The sequence below is a fragment of the Canis lupus genome, chromosome 23 (genome assembly GCF_048164855.1).
Source record: "Canis lupus baileyi chromosome 23, mCanLup2.hap1, whole genome shotgun sequence".
NCBI lineage: Eukaryota > Metazoa > Chordata > Mammalia > Carnivora > Canidae > Canis > Canis lupus.
Genome location: NC_132860.1, coordinates 11,464,549 through 11,490,168, shown reverse-complemented (window position 1 = coordinate 11,490,168; position 25,620 = coordinate 11,464,549). Strand labels below are relative to the sequence as shown.

The window sequence follows — 25,620 nt, the reverse complement described above, 5'->3', positions numbered from 1 at the left end:
GTGTGCACCAAGTCAGGTTGGCCTGCCTTAACCCAGGCCCAAAAAGATAGACTAGATTCCAGAAACTCTAAGGTCAGTGGAGAGTCAAAATTACATCAAAATTAAAAGCTGGAAGAGAGTTTCTGACATACCTATGTAACTACTGCAGAGATTTGTGGAGGAAAAATCCTTACTAAGTAGAAACTGATCCGAGATGGCTACTTTGGGACACTTTATAAACAAGGACTTTGTGAAAGAAGATATGGACAGGAATCATGACTAAGAAAGTCAGAAAATTCACAGCAGTCTAAGGTTGCCAAGATTTTGAACAAGACTGCCTGCCCACAGATTAATTGATAAAAGTGATAAAAGGTAGAAAGCCTCACCTTTGTTACATTAACTTAGAAAAAAAAATGGAGTCAGCAAGCACAGAAGATGGAGCAAGCTGAGATGTCAGTCATATGTTGGCTTCTTAAAGTAGATTTTTATGTTTGGTTTCATATGAACTCCAGACAAGAGAGGATAAAGAAACAAGGGTGAGAGTGAGCATCTCGGATTAGTGGGGCAGAAGGAATAGCCAGATGCTTCTACCCCAATAGGAAATAAGATATTTAAGGATTGGAAGTTTAAGGACTTTAAGTTTAAAATGACTTGATAACTATGGGCTGAGAAGACAGCTAGTCCCCAAGAAGAAATATTGTGTCCCCATAGCCCACAGTGACTTTCAGGACTAAAATGACCGCCCCCCCCCCAAGAAGCCAGAGCCTAGAGGCCATTAAAGAGAAAGCCTGGCACCTTGCAGCCAGTTCCTCCCACCCCAGCATTCCCAGAACTACCAGGCATGCCCCTTGACCTCCAAGGCCCAAGGGACAAACCCAGACCAGCATTTCTAGGTAGACATGGGCCAAATCTTTTCTGGGGTTTGTTCTAGGTTTTGGCTTTGTAAATGAGAGAAGCCAGGCCCAGCGCCGGGTTCCAGAGTCTCACACTCTCCAGCCACCTGCCCTGGAACTCAACCCGTGGGGCAAAAAAAAAAAAAAAAAAAAAAAATCTCTCCAAAGCCTGATGAGGTCAAATTCGAATGACCTAAGTGGCTGCGGAGTTGGGGCAGAGAGATGAGGGGGTAGTTTCCATCCCAAAGCCTGACTTCTCATGGAAGAGCTACACCGAGGGAGGTGAAACATCCTGGACGGAAATGCTGGGATGCGACTGGGTTCCTCGGAGTTGCTGCGACAAGTCTGGCTTTTCAAGCACCAGCGCATCCATCTCTTTAAATCACACAGCATTTGGGGATCTGGGGGGTAAGACTGACCCCGCCAACTAGATGCAGGCCGCTGGCGGGAGGCAAAAAGGGGGGAAAGGCGACATTATCAAGATCTCTGGAGTCCAAGGCCCCAATACTGGGCTGCCGGTGGACCTTCCGGTTAGAAGCGGCAGGAACTCTTTAGATTTTATCTAATAAACTGATCCCAAAGTAGATTGATAATGCGGAACCCCAAGGCTGGTCACAACATTGATCCCTAAAGTTAAAAAACTAAAGTTTGGGGTCTCGGCGCTGCACTTCAGGCTGTGCATGGGGTGACACGTGGCCCTGGGGGCGGGGGGTGCGCCCTAAAGGTTTCCTTTCCAGCCTCGGGCTCGACTGTACAACGCAGGGGGGCGAAGCGGAGAGCGCTCCAGCGAGTTGAAGTGCCGGGCTCCCCACCTGGTCCGCACTGGCCTGCGGGCTCGGAGAAGTTCCACAGGCAGCGTAGGACACCCAAGCACCTTATCGCCAGATCCAGGCGCACTGGAGCTCACTTGCCCTGGGGGTCGGAGTACCGCGCGGAGCTCGAGAACCCTGGGCGCAGAGCTAGGGGAACTAGGAGGGAAGGAGGGGCGAACGCGTGGGGGGCTAACTTACCTGCCGCAGCTACAGCTGCCTCGGTGCAGTCGCGGTGTCCCTGTGCACAGCAACCAGCAAAGGCAACTCGGCTTTGCTAAGTTTGGCCTCGCACCTCCAGAGAAGAGGCGCGAACCCGCAAAGGAAAGGCGCGCGCAGTTCCTGGAGAAAGGTCCGCCTGAACTTGGGAAGGGCAACGCAATGAATTCTGCTAAAGAATTTAATATTTAAAGCACCCACGCAAAAATCATAACGACTGTTAAAACCTCAAATTCTCGCTGTGAAAGTCTCCTTACAACCAGCGGGTGAACAATTCAGATCTACATCTTAAGGTCGCTAACTTATTTCAGGAAGGGCTTTAGAGCTACGTATAAATAGGACCAATATAAATGTCTTTACTTCCAAAACACGGGGAATGAGAACTTTACTGAAACGAAGAATAAGTGAAAGAGTATAAAGAGCCAAAAAGGAAGAAGTTGAAAACTTTAATTACAGCACGGAGAAAAGTTTTAGCAATTGGTTTCCTTAAACAGGGATAACAAACATAACAGCACTTCAGTAGCCCACTGCACTTCATTTAAGTTTGGTGTAACCAAATAACCCAAATTCCCAAATAACAGTGCCCTTGGGACTCTACCTCAAAGAGGTCGGAACTCGTGTTTCAACAACAAAAGCAAAAAACAAACTGTGAATAATGCTCTGTGTTCTTTAAGACGTCATTTTGCAAAAGGACAAGGCATTGTCCCTGGACTTTAAGTGGCTAGACAATAACGTTAAATTTCATTTGAATCTGCGCATCATCCTGTTGGGAAGACCACAGCGGTGGCGACAGTAGCAGCAGCACCGCCACAAAGGAGGTGGGGAAAAGTGGTAAAAATGCATGAACTTTTTTTCAAAGAAAAATAAAGATAAATCAAAAATAAGTTTTACAGACATGTCTTTCCTGGCTTAGGAAAGTTAATTTTTAAATGTGCTTCTGCTGTCTAAGGTGCAAAGCCGAGCGAGGGGAGTGCGTGGCTGGAATCTGCATGCTGATAAGAGAAGGCTGATGTACTTACAGTGACAGAGGGCAGGCTGCGGGAGAAAAGCTGTTTGTGTTAGCCTGCGAGTTACCCAGGGCTGCAGTGAGAGCAGAAGGGAGGAGTGGGAGTGCCAGTCTGCGTACACCTTCACCGCGTCTCATTACATCTGCCAGCCTCTCTCTCCCTCTCTCTTTCATTTCCACATTCCCTTTGTTCCTGAAAAAAAAATCTACACGTCACATCAGAGTCCCCAGATGCAGTCTACACCAAAGAAAAAAAAATGAATAATTCAATCAAACTGTGCATAGTCTCTAAGGCAATAAATCTATTGCACTTAAAGAAACGAAGGGTAATTACCACCATGGAATTAGAATAAGGCCAAAGACCCGAGATGTCGTTGAGTCTCTGGGTAAACTCCCCGGTCAAATAAAGTTTCATTTATTTAATCTTTTTGACATCTCAAATGGAAAGTCAAAGAAAGATTTTTAACTCATTTGAGAAGGATATTCACTTCTTTTTAAACACATTTTAAAAGGAGGGGTGGGGGAGGGAGAAAAAGCCTAGGGCATACTACCCTACTCAAAAGGCTCCAGAGGCAGCAGCATAGACCAGGCACAGACACAAACCAAGACAATGTGTCCGTGGAGCCTGTCCAGGGTCCATTCCTCCTCCCTCCCACACATACACTCCACCCTCCTCCGCTCCCCACTAATCAGACGAGGATCGCCCTCCACTCTCACCCACCACCGCAGCTCAGCACGAGGGCAGCTGGAATCTGGGAACCTTACCTGCAGCACCAAGACCTAAGAGAAATCGCGCTTCCCTGCCACCAACACCCCATGCCAGCCCCATGCACCCCTCCAAAGTCCCGTAACCATCTACTTCTTCCATCTGCCTGGGAGAAACTGTAAACGGGATTTTCCCCCCCCACGATTGAATGGAAGCTCTGTACTGTACCGACTTCTGGATTTGCCCTGGGTTGAGTTTAGGGAATGTCTGGAAAGGAAAAAAAAGAGAGAGAGAGAGAGAGGGAAAAAGGAGGGGGCCAGCTAAGCCTTGTCCAAGTTAGTCAGAAGGCTGTGTTAGGCAGGAAAGAGGCTACGGGAGAGAAACAGCTGGGATGCAGACTGGCTATGGATATCTCAGTTCTAGGAACCGTGTCCTTTCGTCCCGGAGGTAAGACTGTGTGACTATCGCACGTTTATTCTTTCAATGTCTGTGCCTCTCTTCCCCACCCCCAAGGACCCCTCCCACTCGGGTCAGCGGGCGTGCACCCCGGAGAAGGGCACAGCACGACGAAGGGCTTTATTTTCCAGATCTCTCTACTCATAGATTCTGGGTGTCACTGAGACGAAATTAGCAAATCTTCTACCGTTGGCTGCAGCGACCAAACCCGCGGTCCCTCGGCGGGTTGCTCACGGACCGCGGCTATTCGGGCTGCAGGGCACTCCCGCAGCCCCGGCCCCGGCCCCCGCCCCCGCCCGCCCAGGTGCCGCCGGGGAGACTCGCGGCGTCCCTAACCGGGCCGCCCAGGGTTTCTATCAGGTCACCAGCTCCCGCCGCCTCTGCGCGCCCGGACGCGCACACACCGACGCACAGAGAGATACACACACGTTCTGACAATCGGGCCGAACTCCTCGTCTAAACTCAAGTCCCTTTCACCGTCAATTCAGCCCGCTGGAGAGCAGCGGGAAAACTGGGATGCTACGTGGATGAACCGCGAGGGTGCCAACCTCTCCGGCTGGCCGAGCTCTGTTTGTGTGCCTAAGTCGCCACCTTCAGGTCGAGCGGAAGACTGCGCCCGGCTCTCGGCTGGCGGAGACCAACCCCGCGGACACTGGCCCTGCCGCCGGCGTGACAGCCGGGACCGCTAGAAAGGGAAGCGAAGGAGGGCCCACAAGCAGACCCCCTGAGCAAAGCGAGTCCTGCTTGCTCTCAGATACCTGGGCTGACAAGAGGGCTGAGACTGCACGCTAGCTAAAACCAATAGCCCAGAGCCCAGGATGGCGCACTCTCCCTGCAAAGTACAAAGCTCCGGGCCAAGGACCCTGCAGCTCCAAGGCCGGCGCTGCTGCCCCGAAACTTCAAGCACTAACTGCCAGGCCAGTGGCGAGGGGTGCAGGCAGTTTCGGAGGGGTGAAGCATCCGTTCCAGTCCTGGCCGAGGACCCAGCTCTCTCTTTTAAGTGACCTCGGCTCAACTTGGACTCCGCACTCCCTGGGGCGCCACTCCCGCTCGCTCTGTGCCCTGGGGCAGAAGACAAAGGGACTCCGGGAGCTGCCAGATAGACCCAAGGTCACTAGCGGCGGGCTCCCGGACGAGAACTGCACCAGCCCGAGAAGGACGCTCAGGCAGCCCAGTCGCCTGCTGCGAGAGCTGAACGCTTAGCTCCATAGTAGCCCATTTCTCAGAAAATCAGTCTTTCTGATTGTCTAACAATGGATTCGGTAAAAAATAATACTTATTTCAGCGATTTTCGACTTTCCCACCCCTATCTTACTGAAACCCTTTACACACATTGTCTTCCTGTACTCACACCTTGCATTATAAGGACACCAGACTTAGGAATCTCCTACCTACTCCTGAAATAACTGTGGTTGTTCTTTGTTATGCCTGGACGCTGCCTTCAAGACTTGGGGACCTCTGCAAAGCTACTCTAAGTCCATCCTCCTCAGTGAAATGTGCAGCCAGGGTGCCTCGGTCTTCCCTACCACTTGAGTACATAGACATTCTTTAAATGCAATGCTTTATCAAAGGAGAGGAAGAATAATTTTACTTATCTCAAGAAAAAGGACACTCAGGAGCTATCTTGTGTTAAAGGAGGCCATAAATCACCCCTTATGGGCACTAACAGGGGCCTTCACTATTTTGGTCAGCATTGTAATAATAATAATTAATGAAATATATTAAATTTTAAAAAGAGAACCACAGCAACCCAGTGCTAATAATGGACAAGAAATATGTTTTCAAAGAGAGAGGCAACAGGCCCCCAAGCCAGACCCCCATTCCCTGGTTTCTCCACAGCCTAGCAAATTAACATTAGATCTTCCTCCACTCATGTAGAAAGCTAAGTGTTTGAATACAGTACTGAATTTTCCCAGGGAATCCCAATTATAGAAACACCTGTGCTAAGTAATACTATTCTAATCCACTATGAAAACCTTAAATATGTAATAGCCCTCAAATTATCTCATTTCTTAGTCACATTGGGGTGGGCCAGCCTCATGGAAGAACATTAGACTTGTACAGTGCCCCCAGAGCCTTATCTTAGAGGGGCCTTGGTTTCACCATACATAATCCTGGCAGTTCATCTTCTTTTAAGTGAAAGGGATATACACAGGAAGTCTAATGTAACTGCCAGAAACTAAGCCTGGGTAGAAATCTCATTTAAAGAAAAACCAAAGACCAGTGACTATAAAACTGCAACACAAGGCACATGGGCAGTCAGGCACCAATTCCATGATCTTTAAATCAAAATTCTAACAACATGGAAGAACTTGTCACTATTTGGCATATACGCCTCACTGTACTATAAGTAGAATATCAATGGCAAAAATATATTGAAATAAAACCACCATTAGAAGGAATGTGGTAGAAACCAGAAAATATAAACCTCTACCAATGCCCCCTCAAAAATACATATCAGACCTAATACTTTTAAATGCCAGACCTAATGTTTTTAAAATGCTATGTGAAAGAAAATTATTTATTAAAGTACTGATTGTTTTATAGCGTAGGGCTGCCAAAACTGCCACTAAAAGATCCAGATGAAAAGTGAAATTTCTATCCAAATGTTTGTCTTACAATGAAACATAGAATTATTTTTCTAAAAGTAATCTAAATAATTACATACGTAAGCATGAATATCACAAAAACCACAGAAAGCAAAAATATGATAAAGACTGATAGGATAATTCAACCACAGAAATAACATTCATTCACTAAAATTCAAAGTACTTGTCCAAATAGCATTCTTCTGGGATATCATGTAACCTTTCCATCATTAAGTACTATTGGTAAAGCACGTGCATTCCTTCATATGTGCCTCCCTTCCTAACACTTACCTCTTCCCAAATCTCAGGTTTACAACCTCTAAGATGACTATCACTTCATTCAGTGTACACCTTAACCACACTAGAAACATTTGATAAATCCTACAGTTCCATTCCAGTGTCTAATAAAAGACAAGCAAGGGACACAAAATAATGGTGTAAGACTGCTCACAGATAAATATCAAACAATAAAACAATAATTTGCTAATATTACTAGTCTTTAAAGATTTGATAATTTACCTCAGCAATTGTAGGCTTTCTGTATTATTGTGTTAGCATTGTTTTTTAAAAAACTCAATTTAACTAAATTCTCTAATTGTATTATTTGTTACTTAAAAATCTTTCCTCCAAATCCCAGATTGCTACTTTCAAATTTTCTAAATAGAGGATTTCTTTTGTGTGTGTTTTTAAATATCACAATTATGTTGAAGACTTTTGCTTGTTTTCCACATTTTTATTCACATTTAAATATTTATTGACTGCAATATATGTGCAAAGCAAATAATTAAAAGTGTGTTACTTAAGGATCTTTTGCACTTTTATGATTTAATAAATATTAATTAAATTTGCACAATGCTGAAATTTACTTAATATACTGAAAATTATTTTTACCAAATATGCCAGCAGAAGTATTCTGTTGTAGAAGTATATTTGATAATTACATATGATATTAATTAATTTTACTTGACATATACTGTTTAAATTACTTCAGATATTTTTACTAACCAACCACAGACATTTCTAAAAGTTCTTCTGACTTACCAAAGTGTGTATCTAAAAAAAAGCTTTATTTGAAAACAATCTATAGTCACTATCCAATTCCAAATAACATATTTTATGTATTTTACTTTCAAACCTGTTCTAAGGGAAACTTCAAACCATACCTTCAAATCAGTCTTTAATATAAGTGCTGTGCAAAATTACTCTGTAACTTTCTGGTTTGATGTCTCTAATATGTATCACAATCATACATATAAGATAAAGATATTATCTACCTAAAGTCAAACAAATGAAAGCTAAAATATAAATCAGTGTTCACAGTGTCTAAATGTTTGCAATTATTTAAATAACTCATTGGATTTCATTGAATTTTTAAGTTTTCATCAGGATGTTTTGCATTAGGTTTGAATATTTTATCTTTTTAATAGGGGGAGAAGACAGCAATATAGAGAATCTGCAACAACGATCATCCTCATGCTAATTCATGTCTGTTTAAGACAATAAGAAATGAAAAGCTTCACTTATTCACACTTAAAGTTCTAGAATAGTAGGTTTCTGGAGAAAATATTTAAACTCAAGAGCTCAATACCAAAACCCCTTTTAATCATATACAATATGTTATCAACCTACTTTCCAAGTTGATGAAGTTTAGTACTAAACTGAATATTAAGCAAATAAGTGTTAACTATGTTCACTAGAATTAGCATATTTCAGATTATAGTTTATAAATTTTTAAGAGCATCAGCATCATGATATGGTTGCCATAGAAACTGCAACAATATGTCATTTCAATTAATTTTATATGCAGTGATAAGGCCTAGTTCTACATCACTTCAATACAAGTTTGAAAAGCAAAGACTGAAAAAGCGATATAAATAGTGAATAGTGAGTTTCTAATTTATACCAGTTTAGAAACTAATAAAGTACAAGCCTTTTTAAAAAGAAAAATGCACAACGCATTCTAATTGCATGAAAAGGTAGCAATTTAATAAAGGTCATAAAATGTTTTAAAATAAACACATTCTGAAAAAAAGTTTTCATTAACAATCAACTACTTCTCTTAGTATTTTATACTTTTGTTACTTTTAAGTTTATTTTTAGGTAACAAAAATTATTGGTTATTACATATTACTTAATTATTAAATTATGGATGCTCTCTCTGTTCTCTAGAGATAGGTGCATTTGCTTTTACATTATAAATTCAAAAAACTGGTGCAGAATTTTAATATTTTTTAAGTAATTATTGCAACAGATCCTTTTCACTTAGAAGGAAGACACATGTATTATTGCAAAAGCCCTCTTAGTATGTCACTGCCAAAAAGATTCCATTGACATTAATGGTTCAATTATTGGAACATAAAAAGCTTATGAAAAGAAAGCATATATTTCCTAAAGAATAAATATGGCAAATGATTTGGAGCTCTTAATTAATCTGTTCTTTGGTTGACAAATACCTTTTCCTTATATTTTCTCTCATTCCACATTTTGAAATGGACTATGCCCAAGAAAACTCTGAAAATGATTTGAAAAGGCAAATTATATTTAAGCCCATATTTATCATACATCTTTTTAGATACAATGTAGCCTATGTTGTTAATAATTCCAATTAATTACTACAAAGCAATATCCTCAAAATATCTATAAAAATATTATAATACTGACAGTAATTTTTAGAAAAATAAAGACATTATGTGTGTATTTTTTTAATGGTAAAGAAACAATCTAAAGAAGAAAAGATAAACATACATAACTTATTCTTCTTGATAGGATTAAGAGGATTCCAAAGAAGCATTTAAATCCCCAGTTTTCCTGACAATTAACAATGAAAAACAGATGTTTACAAAGCTGTTTCATATGCTGCCTTAAAAGACGATAAAAGATGGTTTGTGGATAGTAAGAAGGAAGAGCCAGATAACTGCTCGCCGAGTGTATATTTAAAAAGCATTTTCATTGGCTCAGTTATTGTTAATAGTGAAAGAAAACACTTTGTGCTGCACATACTGTATGACTGTGACTATAGAAAACTGCCATCATAAAGTCCTCAAAAACTCTTAAGATGTAATTTACAAAGATAATAATAACACAGAATTATTTCACTTCTCTGAATGCTACACATTTGCATACCAGGACTGTGTACAATATACTCATAATGCACATTCATAATAACAAGGACTTCTTAACACTATAACTACAGCGTAAGATCTGTGCATTAGATAATCTATCCTACCAAGTTTTACTTATTGGTATAAAAGTGTTAGTCCAAAAAAAAAAAAAAAAAAGTGTTAGTCCAAGTAAGCCAGGTGTCCACTGTCTACACAACTGAAGACCAACCAATTAACTACTATACCACCATCATGAAAAAAATACAATGATAAAATTGAAAATCATGTGACCCTGCAAGGCAGTAACAATCTAGCTTTACATTGTAAAATGTCAAATGAATATTTTAAAAGTTGTCTGTCATAATCATGGACCTATATTACACACACACACACACACACAAAAACCCTTAAAATACGACTGTTGTTTTTGGTATTATTTCTTGAACCAAGCATCATGCTAGGCACCTTAAAAATGTTTAATTTCTTAAGTATTTGGACATTTCTATTTTCTGAAAATAAATTTTAATAATGAATCTTCTTCATGAAGCATTTATCTCCTGCCTATATCACAGTAATAGTGTTTTCAGTTTCTACTACAGATAACAGATCAATTCTAATTTTGGTTATTGTCCATGTTGCTTCTTGTTCTTATTCAGCAGAGAATAAATAACAAAAATAGGGTATTTCTATTGCTCAGATGGGTTATTTACTAAATTACTCCTGACATTTTCAAATTTACTTCTGTCAAAATGGAAAAGATATTTTTAAAACAAAAAGAGGAGGTAGGTACAATACTGCCATTCATACAATATATAACAATACTTGGATTGGCACAAACTGAGCAAAAATATCTAATTATGAAAAATTCCCGAATATATTAAAACACTTACATTTTTTAACTAAAATTTTGTTTAATATGAAAAATGACAGAAGATAATTACTTGTCCTTAAAATTGTATTAAATATTCAATAACCCATAAGCATTTATTTATATGAATACTAGTATTGAAATTGAATATATTTTACTGTGAAATTTCAATTATCTCCTAGATTATAATAAGTTATGAAATACATTCACGTATTTGACTTCATTCAATTAAAAAAGTTTTTAAATGTAAGCTAATTATTTACATGAGCATTACAATTATATTAGTGGCATGACATTTAAACATAGGGAACAAAGAAACTACCTTGGACCAGCAACACTTTGGTCTTGATATTATGTTAGTTAAAAGACTGTTAAAATCACCAGTAGACTCCTAATTTAATATACTTTACAATATAGTATAAAATGTTAACTTTCTCATTCTACATTTTCTGTGTGCTTATATTTGAAAAAAGCTTGCAACCTAAATTTTTTTATGAACAATATGTCATCCTGGAAACTTAAATAAGATGTGTTCTACAATTAGCAAACTTGGTTTTGGTCTGTTTGTAATTAGTATTTCGCCAAGTGATTAATACAACAGCTAATATTCTGCTGCTCTATAGTTATACAAGGAATGCTCACGTACTACTTACAATTATTTTGTGGTATCCTTGAGTAAACTAAAAATCCTAAAATGAGAGAACTAAGAACAGTTTATCCAAGGTACATCCAAATGTGCAAGGCATGAGTGCTAGATTAAGAAAAGCCATAAACGGGCAGCCTGGGTGGCTCAGCGGTTTAGCGCCACTTTCAGCCCAGGGCGTGATCCTGGAGACCTGGGGGATAGAGTCCCTCGTGGGGCTCCCTGCATGGAGTCTGCTTCTCCCTCTGCCTGTGTCTCTGCCCCCCTCTCTCTCTCTCTGTGTCTCTCATGAATAAATAAATAAATAAAATCTTTAAAAAAAAGAAAAAAAAGAAAAGCCATACACTATACACCAGATACAGCAACTGGTTTCCATAAACATGTAGTTCACAATCATCACAAGCCATTCCAACAGATGCATTTAAAGATGTATCAGATACACTGAAATCAATGGTCATTCAAATGTCACAAAAGGCAAATACAACATAGAAGTAGTGGAAGTAATAACTCAGTTTTCCAGAAAGTATTTGCGCAAAGATGATGTAGGGTACCAGATGGTTTTAATATTACAGTTTTGTACTCATTGACTATATGTATTTAGACACTACCCTAAGCAAGAAACCAGCACACAACTGAATAAATCAGCTTCTAAAATAATTTTTACATTCAACTGCAATTTTTTTCAGATTGCCAAGTTTATAGTGCCCTTTGACACATCTGTTAATGATCCTATATCCTAAGTCATTTCTACTTCCTAAGTACTACTTCTACATTCACTAGTCATTATCTACTGTCTTCTTGTTTTAGCAAGTAAATGTTGCTTGTATATCATCTCTATCATCTTCCCAATATTACATTATCCTTACATTATCACACAAAGTAAATTCTCTTCATGCCTGAGCCAAGTAGTATACTATAAATACATGTCATTTCTTTTATAACTTCTTTGTTTTTATTTATTGAAAGACACTCACTTATAATAATCTAACTTTTCATGGCCTATCATCATCATTTTTTCCACATGTTTTTGCCCATCAGTATTATTTTCCAAATTGTCAAATAATCACCTTTCAGCTCAAATTCAAACTGACTGCTCTCCAAGCCATTGCACAATGGTCATCCTGGTATTTGCCTTTATGATTTCTTGTGTTTGGCCCCACATCTTCCCTTTTCTTGGTTTACTCACCTCACTTTATTGGAGCACACTTTCTAGTAACTTCTTAACAAAAAGAATATATATGAAGTAAGTTTCAATTGTTATATATCTGAAAAGTTATCTATCTCTCATGACATTCAGTTGATAGTTTGATTTAGGTATAGAATTCTAGGTTGAAATCATTTTCTCTCAAAAAGTTATGAGCATTCCTCCATTTGTTTGTCTCTCTGGAAGTTTTTGGAATCTCTATCCTTATTGTTTTAAAAGTTTACAATAATGCCTTAGGTGTGGATCTTTTTTCATTCATTGTCCTGGACACCTGGATCCTCTTTCAGTTAAATTCATGTCTTTCATTTCTGGACAGTTTCTTGTATTTTTTCTTTTTCTACCCTATTTCATTTCCTATTTTCCTTTTCTGGAATGCTGAACTTCTAAAATGCTTACTTTTTCTTTACTTTCAATCTCTTTAATTTTATATGATTTTCTGGATGCTTCTGAGAAAGTTCTCTTGCCTTGATAAAAGAACAGAGATTCCTGAAGGAAAGATCTTTTGTCAATGCACCTCTCAGCTTTCTATTTCTTAATATGACTATCATGTCTAGAGTGGCAAGAACTGTCTTACAATCATGAGATAATACACATCAAGATGAAAAGATGATTGAAAAATTCAAAAATAACTAGAACTGTTCTTGGCATATAGCAAGTACTCCATAAATATTTGTAAAATGAGTAAATGTTCAATGAATAATGAGAGTGGTAGGGCAAAAGTATAGAAAGAGTCTAAGACATCACTACACTGTTCTGACAGCCCTAAAATTTCAAACTCTAGACTTCTTATCAGATGAAATAAATGTTTTCATTGCTTAAGACACTGCAAGCCAAAAGAAAAAAGAAAAGAAAAGACACTGCAAGCCAAAAACATTCCTATTATGAACCTACAATAAGTATTCAGTTGGTAGTCAATTAGCCTTATTCTAAATGTCATATTCTTATTTAGGTATACTATTAGACTCATTCTTTATGTCTAATAATTAAAATTTTTATAATACTTGCAGCTTTCTTTTTTTAATTTGCAGCTCTCTTCTCTGAGTTTTCCATATCCCTCTAAAGTTATAGAGATTCAAACTGGATACTATTTCTACAAAAAAATTAATCTGTACTTTCACAAAATGTCACAATGGGAAGATACGGTCACTATTTTGTTCATATAATATTCTTATTATGCTTAATCACACCTCTTTGTTTTAACAACTAAATCACTTATTTTGCTTACCATATTTAATCCCTGTATTATTTTCCTTTGCAAGTTGATTTTATTAATTAATTTTTTAAAAAGCATTATGATATTCATTATAACTAGTGGAATAATACTGAGATTATTAGGAAAAAGTTAATAAAACAAAAATTCCCATTACCACCTCCCTGAGATAAGCAAAGTTAATAGTTTCCATATATCTTTTATATCTTTCTTCACATTTATTCAAACACATATATACATATGTATATTGAATATATATACACATATATTCTATGATATTTGTTTGAAACATGAGATAATGCTTTTTACATCCCTTTGCAATTTGCTTTCAAAACACTGCATGGACATTCCTTCAAAATAGATCAGATGCATTCTGTTAGTAGCTGTATATATTACAGATGGATATACTACAACTATTTATAACACTATCTCTATTAATGGGCAAACAAATTATCTGCAATTTTTATCACCATAAAAATGCTGTAATAATAGCCTTCATTATTGTTGCATTTGTTGCTCTAAGTTTGATTTCCAAAAATGAATTTTTAGGTTAAAAGAAAGTGTATATTTTAGTTTAACAGAAACTATCTGTTAACTTTGAAAAAGTTGTAGCCATTTACTCTCCCATTGGCAACATATAAGATTTCCCCTCACCCTTTTCAGCACTGGAAATTATCACTCTTTTCTACTTCTGTCAATCTGATGACAAATAGATTATTACTGATATTTAATTTCATTTCCCTGACTATCTTTTCATAAGTTTATTGGCTATTTATATTTTCTTTTATTTTCTTTTTTAAAAAATATTTTCTTTTCTATAAATTGACTATTTGTATCCTATGGCAGACATTATCAACTGCCTACTAATCAGCCACCCCTCCCTTGCATAAACAAAAAAAATTTTCAATGTTTGGAACCCATGTGATTTTTTTTAAGGATTTTATTTATTTATTCATGAGAAATACAGAGAGAGAGGCAGAGACACAGGCAGAGGGAGAAGCAGGCTCCCTGCATGGAGCCCACTGTGATACTTGATCCACAGAGTCTAGGATCACAACCTGAGCCAAAGGCAGATGCTCAACTGCTGAGCCACCCAGGCGTCTGAGAACCCATGTGATTTAGATGCACATTCTCAGTCCCAGTGGATGAATACTCATTAGTCTTTTTTTTTTTTTAATTTTTTTTTTTTTATTTATGATAGTCATACAGAGAGAGAGAGAGAGGCAGAGACACAGGCAGAGGGAGAAGCAGGCTCCATGCACCGGGAGCCCGATGTGGGATTCGATCCCGGGTCTCCAGGATCGCGCCCTGGGCCAAAGGCAGGCGCTAAACCGCTGCGCCACCCAGGGATCCCTGAATACTCATTAGTCTTAAGACAAATCACTAATTCCTTAATTCACTTATTCATTCAATAAATATTTACTGAGCATTTACTGCATGTCACAATGAGCAAACTCCCTCCCTGCCTTCATAGAGTTTATACTCTAGAATGGAAAGCTACACAGACCAACAAATAAATATATAGCATTTCAGGAGATGGTAAGAGCTACATAAAGAAAAAGCAGGGTAAGGGGAAAAGGCCAGGGATAAGAATGAGGGTGGTTACTATTTTATACAGTGTAGTTAAGAAAGCCCTTTCTGATGAGAAAAACATTAGAGCACTTCACAGGTAGTACAGGTACCTTATAACAGAGTACTCCGAATTTCACCCTGCTGCTCTAAAACAATGCTGTCACTCATTTCACCCATCCATAGGCTATAATCACTCAACATATTGTTGCTATTATTATTTTAAATGACTAGTGATCTATAAGATCAACTAATTTTTTAAAAAGTAAAAAAAAAATGTTAAAAGTTCTATACTAAACTTTATTTGTTCCTTCTCTAACAGTCTTTCTTTCTTTGTGAAAGTCAAAGTTTCTAACCATATTCTCGTCATTTTCCTTCTTTCTGAAGAACTTTTAACATATCTTGCAAGGTAGGTCTACTGACAACAAATTCCCTCAATTTTTGTTTATATGAGAAAGTCTTTGTTTCTTCTTCACTTTTGAATAATAACTGCTAGATACAGAATTCTATATTGATGAAAGGTTTGCTTTCATCACTTTAAATATTTCACTCTACTGTCTCCTTTGTGTGTGTGTGTGTGTTTTTTTTTTTTTTTTGTGTGTGTGTGTGTGTGGTATTGAAAAGAAGCCCAACATTACTCCTATTGTTTCTCTAGGGGTAACATGGTTTTTATGTCTGGATTTTTCAAGATTTCCTCTTTGTCTTTGGTTTTCTGCAGTTAATTCCCTCACTAACATAGACACAAAAATCCTTAATAAAATATTAACAAAGCAAATCCAACAATATATAAAAAGGATAATCAATAATGACAAAGTAGTAAGTCAAAATTAGTGTAAGATTCAAATATCAAGTACATTCACCATATTAACAGAATAAAAGAGAAAAATATTTTAATAGATGTAAAAAATGCTGTGGACAAAATGCAAGAGAAATTCATTATTTAAAAAGTTCTTAAAACTAGAAATAGGGCAGCCCAGGTGGCTCAGCGGTTTAGCAGCCGCCTTCAGCCCAGGGCCTGAACCTGGAGACCCTGGATCAAGTCCCACATTGGGCTTCCTGCATGGAGCCTGCTTCTCCCTCTGCCTGTGTCTCTCTGTGTCTGTCATGAATTAATAAATAAAATCTTAAAAAAAAAACTAGAAATAGAAGGAAACTCCTTCAATTTTATAAATACCATCTCTGGGGTTGAGGATGGGTGGGAGAGAGCTACAATTAACATCATACTTAATAGTAAAATACTGAATGAAGACTGAGAACAAGGCAGTGATGCTCGGACTCACCACTTCTATTCAACATTGCACTGAAGGTCTTAGCTTTGCAATATGACAAAAATAAAAATAATAAAAATCATAAAGATTGGAAAATAAAATGTAAAACTCTCTTTAGAGATGTTATAATTATGTATTTTTACAAGCTTAAATAATCTATCAATCATGAGAACTAACAAGTAAATTAAACAAAGGTTAACATTTTTAAATTATTGCATGCGTATATATCAGGAGCAAACAAGTGGAAAATGAGGTTAATATCAATTATGCTTGTTAAATTTCCTCCAGTTACAGTTTCATAACTTCTGACTCTTTTTGCTATGCTTTCTTTCTCTGTGGACATCATATATATTCTCACTTTAAAGCCTTTATCAGACTCTTACAAACTCAATTTAATGTAACATTTCTATTTCAATTATCAGTTTTTGTTAATTTCAGATGCCTGCCTTAACTTGCTTTTTCATGTTTTAGATTTTAGTTTGTAATTTTATTTTACATAGAAATTTTAATTTTGTGTAATTCTATCTACTCCCCCTCTCATTTAATGTATATATAATTACATCCATCTAAACTCTCAGGCCCCAGTTCAGATCCAGACCATGCAACAGTGGCTTGGGGTCCTTTCCAGATGTGTTACTAGAGGAGATACCACAGTTCAGCTACTGAAATCAATTTCAAGGAAGAAAGATTTGATTTACTTCTTGATTAAGCTATGACTTATATAGACTCTTGTCATTAGTAACACATCCCACTAATCAGCTCTTGTGGAATTTCAGAGTTCTTCACATATTATTTATATATTTTTAATATTAATGTTTATCAGTTTCACGTGTGGAAAATAATCTTTTCCCAATTTATTTGTTTCCTTATTATTGAGCTTTGAGGGTTCCTTGTGTATTCTGGACACAAGTCCTCTAACATCACATAGTTTTGGATTTCACCCAAACTATGGCTTGATTTTCCTTTCTCTCAGCAGCGTCTTTTGAAGAGCTAAAGTATTAGGGGTTTTTTGCTTCCTTTAAATATTTATTTATTTATTCATCACCCAGTCCCCTCATGAGTGACACGGAGAAAGGAAGAGACACAGGCAGACGGAGAAGCAGGCTCCCTACGGGGATTCTGATGTGGGACTTGATCCCAGAACCCCGAGATCACTCCCTGAGCCAAAGGCAGATGCTCAACCGCTGAGCCACCCAGGTGCCCAAGAGCTAAAGTTTTTAATTGGATGAAGTCAAATTTATTTTATGGACTGTGCAATTGTGTCATATCTATTTTTTTGTATATTTTTTATTGGAGTTCAATTTGCCAACATATAGCACAACACCGTTGTGTTCAGCCCATCAAGTGCCCCCCTCAGTGCCCATCACCCAGTCATCCCATTCCCCTGCCCATCTCCCCTTCCACTACTCCTTGTTTTTTTCCCAGAGTTAGGAGTCTCTCATGTTCTGTCACCCTCACTGATATTTCCCACTCATTTTATCTCCTTACCCCTTTAATCCCTTTCACTATTTTTTATATTCCCTGAATGAATGAAACCATATAATGTTTGTCCTTCTCCTATTGACTTACTTCACTCAGCATAATACCCTCCAGTTCTATCCATGTTGAAGCAAATGGTGGGTATTCCTCATTTCTAGTGGCAGAGGAATATTCCATTGTATACACAGACCACATCTTCTTTATCCATTCATCTTTCAATGGACACCAAGGCTCCTTCCATAGTTTGGCTATTGTGGGCATTGCTGCTATAAACCTTGGGGTGCAGGTGTCCCGGAGTTTCAATGCATCTGTACCTTTGGGGTAAATGCCCAGCAGTGCAATTGCTGGGTTGTAGGGTAGCTCTATTTTTAACTCTTTGAGGAACCTCTACAGAGTTTTCCAGAGTGGCTATACCAATTCACATTCCCACCAACAGTGCAAGAGGGTTCCCCTTTCTCCACATCCTCTCCAACATTTGTTGTTTCCTGTCTTGTTAATTTTCACCATTCTCACTGGTGTGAGGTGGTGTCCTGGTGGTTTTGATTTGCATTTCCCTGATGGCAAGTGATGCAGAGCATTTTCTCATGTGCTTGTTGGCCGTGTCTATGTCTTCTTTAGTGAAATTTCTGTTCATGTCTTTTGCCCATTTCATGATTGGATTGTTTGTTTCTTGGGTGTTGAGTTTAATTGGTTCTTTATAGATCTTGGATACTAGCCCTTTATCTGATACGTCATTTGCAAATATCTTCTCCCATTCTGTAGGTTGTCTTTTAGTTTTGTTGACTGTTTCTTTTGCTGTGCAGAAGCTTTTTTTTTAAATTTTTATTTATTTATGATAGTCACACAGAGAGAGAGAGAGAGAGAGAGAGAGAGAGAGGCAGAGACATAGGCAGAGGGAGAAGCAGGCTCCATGCACTGGGAGCCCGACGTGGGATTCGATCCCGGGTCTCCAGGATCACGCCCTGGGCCAAAGGCAGGGGCCAAACCACTGCACCACCCAGGGATCCCTGTGCAGAAGCTTTTTATCTTGATTAAGTCCCAGTAATTCATTTTTGCCTTTGTTTCCCTTGCCTTCATAGATGTATCTTGCAAGAAGTTGCTGTGACCAAATTCAAAAAGGTGTTGCCTGTGTTCTCCTCTAGGATTTTGATGGATTCTTGTCTCACATTTAGATCTTTCATCCATTTTGAGTTTATCTCTATGTATGGTGTAAGAGAATGGTCTAGTTTCATTCTTCTGCATGTGGCTATCCAATTTTCCCAGCACCATTTATTAGAGACTATCCTAATTGTGTCATATCTAAAAAATATTTGGCTAGATTAAGCTCATAAAAATTTTCCCATTTTCTTGTAGAAATACAATAGTTTTAGATTTTACACTTAGGTCTCATAATCCATTTGGAGTTAATTTTTGTATATGAAGGGACACCTGGGTGGCTCAGCTGTTGAGCGTTTGCCTTTGGCTCAGGGCCTGATCGCAGTTCAGGGATCGAGTCCCACATCAGGATCCCTGTAAGGAGCCTGCTTCTCCTTCTGCCAATGTCTCTCATGTGTCTCTCATGAATAAATAAATGAAATCTCTCTGTGTCTTTCATGAATAAATAAAATCTTTTTAAAAAATTTTATATGAAGTATTGTTCAAGGTTCTTTTTTTGTTGTTTTATCTCTTTTCTTCCCCATGCCCCCACTGCCAACACCTGCATATTCAATTGCTCCAGTGACATTTTTAAAAAGATTTTATTTATTTATTTGAGAGAGAGAGAAAACATGAGCAGTGGGGAAGAGGGGAAAAGAGAGGGGCAGGGGAGAGGGGGAGGGGCATAGGGAGAGAGAGAAGCAAGTTCCCTGCTGAGCAAGGAGCCTGAATTGGGTCTGAGCAGAAGGCAGACCTTAACTCACTGAGTCAATCACCCAGGTGCCTCAGCTCCAGCACAATTTTTTAAAGGACTTTTTCCATTGAATTGCCTCTACTCCTCATTGAAAATTAATTACCATATATGTTTAGGTCCATTTCCAGACTATTCTATTCTATTGATGTATGTGCCTATTCTGTCAATATCATAATGTATTGAGTACTATAGCTTTAGTGTAAATCCTTCAATTCTGTTTGTTCCTCTTTTCAAAAAATTTTGGCCATTCTAGAATCTTCTCTTTCCATATAAATGTTAGAATCAGCTTGTCAATTTTTACAAAAAATACTGCAGAATTTTGTTTGGAATTGCATACTCATAGGTGTTACTAGCTCTAGCCTTAGCAACTTCTGCGTGATCCTGCATTCTGTTTATTATAGCAACCTTGGAAGCTACATGTTAAATATGGCAGGGCCAAAATAAGGGAAGGAGCCTGAGCACCAACTGTACTCAATGGAAAGCCACCCACTAATCCAAAACACCTGTTCTAGATTACCCTCAGAAAGAAAGAAACATCTACTGTGGTAAATGACTGGCAAGTGGAGTTTATCTGTTAAACCAGCATGACTCTAACTAATACATTATTCCATAAAGTTTTATTATATTATCCTCAAAGATTCTTGTAATTCTCTGTTAGATGTATTCTTAGGTACTTATTTTTTTGCTACTATAATTGGTCTTTTATTGCATTTTCTTTTTTTAATTTTTTAAAGATTTTATTTATTTATTCATGAGAGACACAGAGAGAGAGAGAGAAAGAGAGGCAGAGACACAGACAGAGGGAGAAGTAGGCTCCATGCAGGGAGCCCAATGTGGGACTCGATCCTGGGACTCCAGGATCACGCCCTGGGCCGAAGGCAGGTGCCCAACCGCTGAGCTATCCAGGGATCCCCTTTTATTGCATTTTCTAATACTTTGCTTCTAATGATATAAATATACAATTATTTTCTAATTATATCCAGAAATACTAATAAATTCTCTTATTAATTCCAATAAGATTAATTTTATTAGATTAATTTTGCTTTTCAAAGACAATCATATAATCCACAATGATCCTTTTACACTTTAGTTCTTTGCCTGTCTATACCACACAAACTAGACTCTACAATGTAGAGTAGGCTACAATTACAATATAGTATGAAAAAGGAAATAGACAACAGCCATATCTTATTTGTGATTATAAAATGAAAGCTTTTACTGTTGCAAAATTAAATGTGATCTATAAAGTGAGGTTTTCATAGTATCCTATTCTTGTATTAGGGAAATCCTCTCTAGTCCAAATTTGCTAAGAGTTCTTTTTATCATACATAGATTTAGAATTTTATCATGCAGTTTTTGTCTTTTATTGAGATGCTCATGAGGTCTTGCTTCTTCAATCATTTTTTTGTATTGAAATATTGGACTACAAACTGCTAATTGTCATCCTGTATCCATTCTTCCCTTTTTCCTTTAGGTAATAGGACAACCTTCAGTTTTAGCAAGGCACTTTATTGTTTAGGCCAAAAAAGTGAGATTCTTTTTTTTTTTTTTTAAGATTTTATTTATTTATTCATAGACACACAGAGAGAAAGGCAAAGACACAGGCAGAGGGAGAAGCAGGCTCCATGCAGGGAGCCCAATGTGGGACTTGATCTCGGGTCTCCAGGATCACACCCCAGGCCACAGGCAGCGCCAAACCGCTGCGCCACCAGGGCTGCCCAAGGTTCTCTTGATTTAAAAAATTCAAGTCCCTTAAGCTCAAGATTCCTCATCACCCTGTCCTGCATCATATCATCCTGTTGGAATTTGGGCTTGGGATGCCAACACACAAAAATGGTGACAATTCAGCCTCTGCTCTTGCTGAGAGTAATTAACTCTCCTTTTCTCTGATCTAGGTGTTTCATATATCCTGCCAGTATCCATAAAACTGATAGGCTAGTTTGTTCACTTATAAACAGAGTTAAATACCAGACTCTTCATAGTTCCTCTAAGAGATTTCATTATTAGACACTCATGCATTATTTAGATGTTTATAAATTTCCAAATGTATGATTTTTTCTAGTTATATTTTCTAGTTATATTCTAGTTTATTTCTAGTTACATTTATAATTTCCAAATGTATGATTTTTTCTAGTTTATAAATTTCCAAATGTATGATATTTTCTATTTATATTCTTATTGTTTTCTAACTTAATTACATTGGCAGAAAATGAAATATTACTTTGAAATTCGTTAAAATTGTTTTCCAGCCCAGCAAATGCTCAATTTTGAAATATATTCCATTTGCACTTGAAAAGAATATTATCTGATTATTGGGTATAACAAGGATTCATTGAATTGTACTTATTGTGTTCCTCAAATTTTTTTCTCTATCATTGAAGTGTTTTTAAATCTTTTGTAAATTTCTCGTCTAAATGCTGTGTATTTTACATTGATACATATTGAAGCCATGCTACTAGATGGGTAGAGGTTAAGATTTTTATTCTGTGTTTTATTACACAGTTACTCTCTTTATCTCTAATCACTTTTATTGATTCAACTATTAATACATTTCTATTAGTTTCTTCTGATAGTATTTATCTGGCATATTTTTTAAATTCTCTATTTTCTTCAACCTGTGTCCTTGTGGGTTTTTTAGGTTCATCTTATTATTAAGTGTTTTTTAATTCCAATATAGTTAATATATGGTGTTTGATTAGTTTCAAGTGCACAATATAGTGATTCACTATTCTATACATTACTCAGTGCTCATCATGGTATATGTACTCGTTAAACCTCATCACTTATTTCACCCATCCCCCCTTCTCCCCTCCAGTAATCATCATTTTGTTCTCTATAGTTGAGATTATTTCTTGGTGTGTTTTGCCTTTTTTTCCCCGTTGTTCATTCGTTTTGTTTCTTGAATTCCACATATGAGTGAAATCATATGTTATTTGTCTTTTCCTGGCTTATTTATTTTGTTTAGTATTATACTCTCTAACTCCATCCATGTCTTTGCAAATGGCAAGATTTTATGCTTTTTATGGCTGAATAATATTCCATGGTGTGTATGTGTATATATACATATATATATGTATATACAGCAATGTGTGTATATATATATATATACATATATATATATATCACCTCTTATTTATCCATTCATCAATTGATGGGCACTTGGGCTGCTTCCATAATTTGGCTATTGTAAATAATGCTTCAATAAACACAGACATGCATGCATCCCTCTGAATTAGTGTTTTGTAATTTTCTGGATAAATACCCAGTAGTGTGATTACTGGATCTTAGGACAGTTCATTTTTAATTTCTCCATAGTGTCTTCCACATTGTTTGCAACAGTTTGCATTCCCACTAAGAAAGAGTGCACAACTGTTCCTTTTTCTCCACATCCTCGCCAATACCTGTTGTTTCTCATGCTGATTTTAGCCATTCTGACAGGTGTGAGTATAGTTCTGATTTGCATTTCCCTGATGATGAGTGATATTGAACATCTTGTCATGTATCTGTTGGCTGTCTGTATATCTTTTTTGGAAAAATATCAGTTCATGTCTTCTACTTGTTTTTAATTGGATTATTTTTTTGGATGTTGAGTTGTATACTTCTTTATATATTTTGGATAGTAAATCTTTATTGGATATGTCATATGCAAATATCTTCTCCCATTAAGTAGGTTGCCTTTAGTTTTGTTGATTGTTTCCTTTGCTGTGCAGAAGCTTTTTATTTTGATGCAGTATATGCAAATATCTTCTCCCATTAAGTAGGTTGCCTTTAGTTTTGTTGATTGTTTCCTTTGCTGTGCAGAAGCTTTTTATTTTGATGCAGTCCCAATAGTTTATTCTTGCTTTTATTTCCCCTGCCTCAGAAGACATATCTAGAAAAAAGTTCCTATGGCCGATGTCAGAGAAATTACTTCCTGTGCCCTCTTTTAGGATTTTTATGGTTTCAGGTCTCACATTTAGGTCCTTAATACTTTTTTAGTTTATTTTTGCATATGGTGTCAGAAAGTGGTCCTGTTTCACTCTTTTGCACATAGCTGTCCAGTTTTTGCAATACCATTTGCTGAAGAGACTTTTTCCCATTGCATATTTTTCCTGCCTTGTTGAAGATTAATTGACCATATAGTTGTAGGTTTATTTCCAGGTTTTCTTGTCCTATTCTATTGATATATGCGTCTATTTTTAAGCCAGTACTATACTGCTTTGATTATTACTGCTTTGTAATATAACTTGAAATCTAGAATTGTGCTAGCTCCAGTTTTGTTTTCCCTTTTCAAGATTTGGTTTGGCTATTCAAGGTCTTTTGTGGTTCCACAAAAACTTTAGAACTGTTTATTCTTGTTCTGTGAAAATGGTTGTTGGTATTTTGATAGGGATTGCATTAAGTCTATAGGTTACTTCGGGTAGTATAGACTTTTTAATAATATTTGTTCTTCCAATCCATGAGCATGGAATTTCCATTTCTTTCTGTCATCTTCAATTTCTTTCATTGGTGTTCAAAGTTTTCAGAATAGAGGTCTTTCACCTCTTTTGGTTAGATTTATTCCTAGGTATCTTATTATTTTTGGTACAGTTGTAAATGAGATTGTTTTTAATTTCTCCTTCTACTGCTTCATTGTTGGTGTATAGAAATGCAACAGATTTCTGTATGTTGATTTTGTATCCTATGACTACTGAATTTATTTATCAGTTCTAGTAGTTTTTTAGTGGAGTCTTTAGGATTTTCTATACATAGTATAATGCAATCTTTAAATAGTGACAGTTTTACTTCTTACTGATTTGAATGCCTTTTATTTCTTTTTGTTGTCGGATTGTTGTGACTAGGACTTCCAGTACTATATTGCATAAAAGTGGTGAGTGTGGACATCCTTGTCTTGTTCCTGACCTTAGGAGAAAAGCTCTCAGTTTTTCACCATTAAGGATGATATTAGGGATGCCTGAGTGGCTCAGTGGTTGAGCGTCTGCCTTTGGCTTGGGGTGTGATCCTGGGGTCCTGGGATCAAGTCCCACATTGGGGTCCTTCATGGAGCCTGCTTCTCCTCTATGTCTCTGCCTCTCTCTGTGTGTCTCTCATGAATAAATAAATAAAATCTTAAAAAAAAAAAGGATGATGTTAGCTATGGGTTTTTCATAAATGGACTTTATCATGTAGAGAGGCATGTTCCCTCCAAACCTACTTTGTTGAAGGTTTTTATGAATGGATTTTGTTCTTTATCAAATCCTTATTTTGTACCTATTGAAATGATATGCTTTTTGTCTCTTGTTATATCATATTGAATTATTTGTGAATATTGAACCAACCTTGCAACCCAGAAATAAATCCCACTTGAGCATGATAATTTGTTTAATGTATTATTGGATTTGGTTTGCTAGTATTTTGTCAAGGATTTTTGCATCTATGTTCATCAGAGATATTGGTCTATAGTTCTTTTTTTATGGTGGTGTCATTTTTTGTTTTTATGGTGGTGTCTTTTATGGTGGTTTTGGTATGAGAGTAATACTGTCCTCATACAATGAACTTGGAAGTTTCCCTCCCTTGTGTCTTTGTGTTTCGTGAATATTTTTATAAGTACAACATACATAGCTGAGATTTTCTTTTTAATCTAGTAGAATAATATTTGCTTTTAAGTGATGAGTTTAATACATTTATATTTAATGTGATTGCTAATAGGTACATTTATTTAAATGTATTTACAATCATTATTTTTTGTTTTCTATTTGTCTGCTTTTTTCCCTCT

At 37.2% G+C, this 25,620-nt stretch overlaps 1 protein-coding gene across 4 annotated transcripts in view; it reads right to left on the bottom strand.

Moving 5' to 3' along the window:
- The window catches only part of SOX6 (SRY-box transcription factor 6), a 633,064-nt gene that overhangs the window by 586,766 nt on the left and 20,678 nt on the right, over positions 1-25,620 (bottom strand). For all 4 annotated transcript variants that reach the window (XM_072793935.1, XM_072793936.1, XM_072793934.1 and 1 more), the window contains exon 3: positions 2,920-3,099. The gene's annotated coding sequence lies outside the window, so the exon portion shown is untranslated. The remainder of the gene's footprint in view (positions 1-2,919; positions 3,100-25,620) is intronic.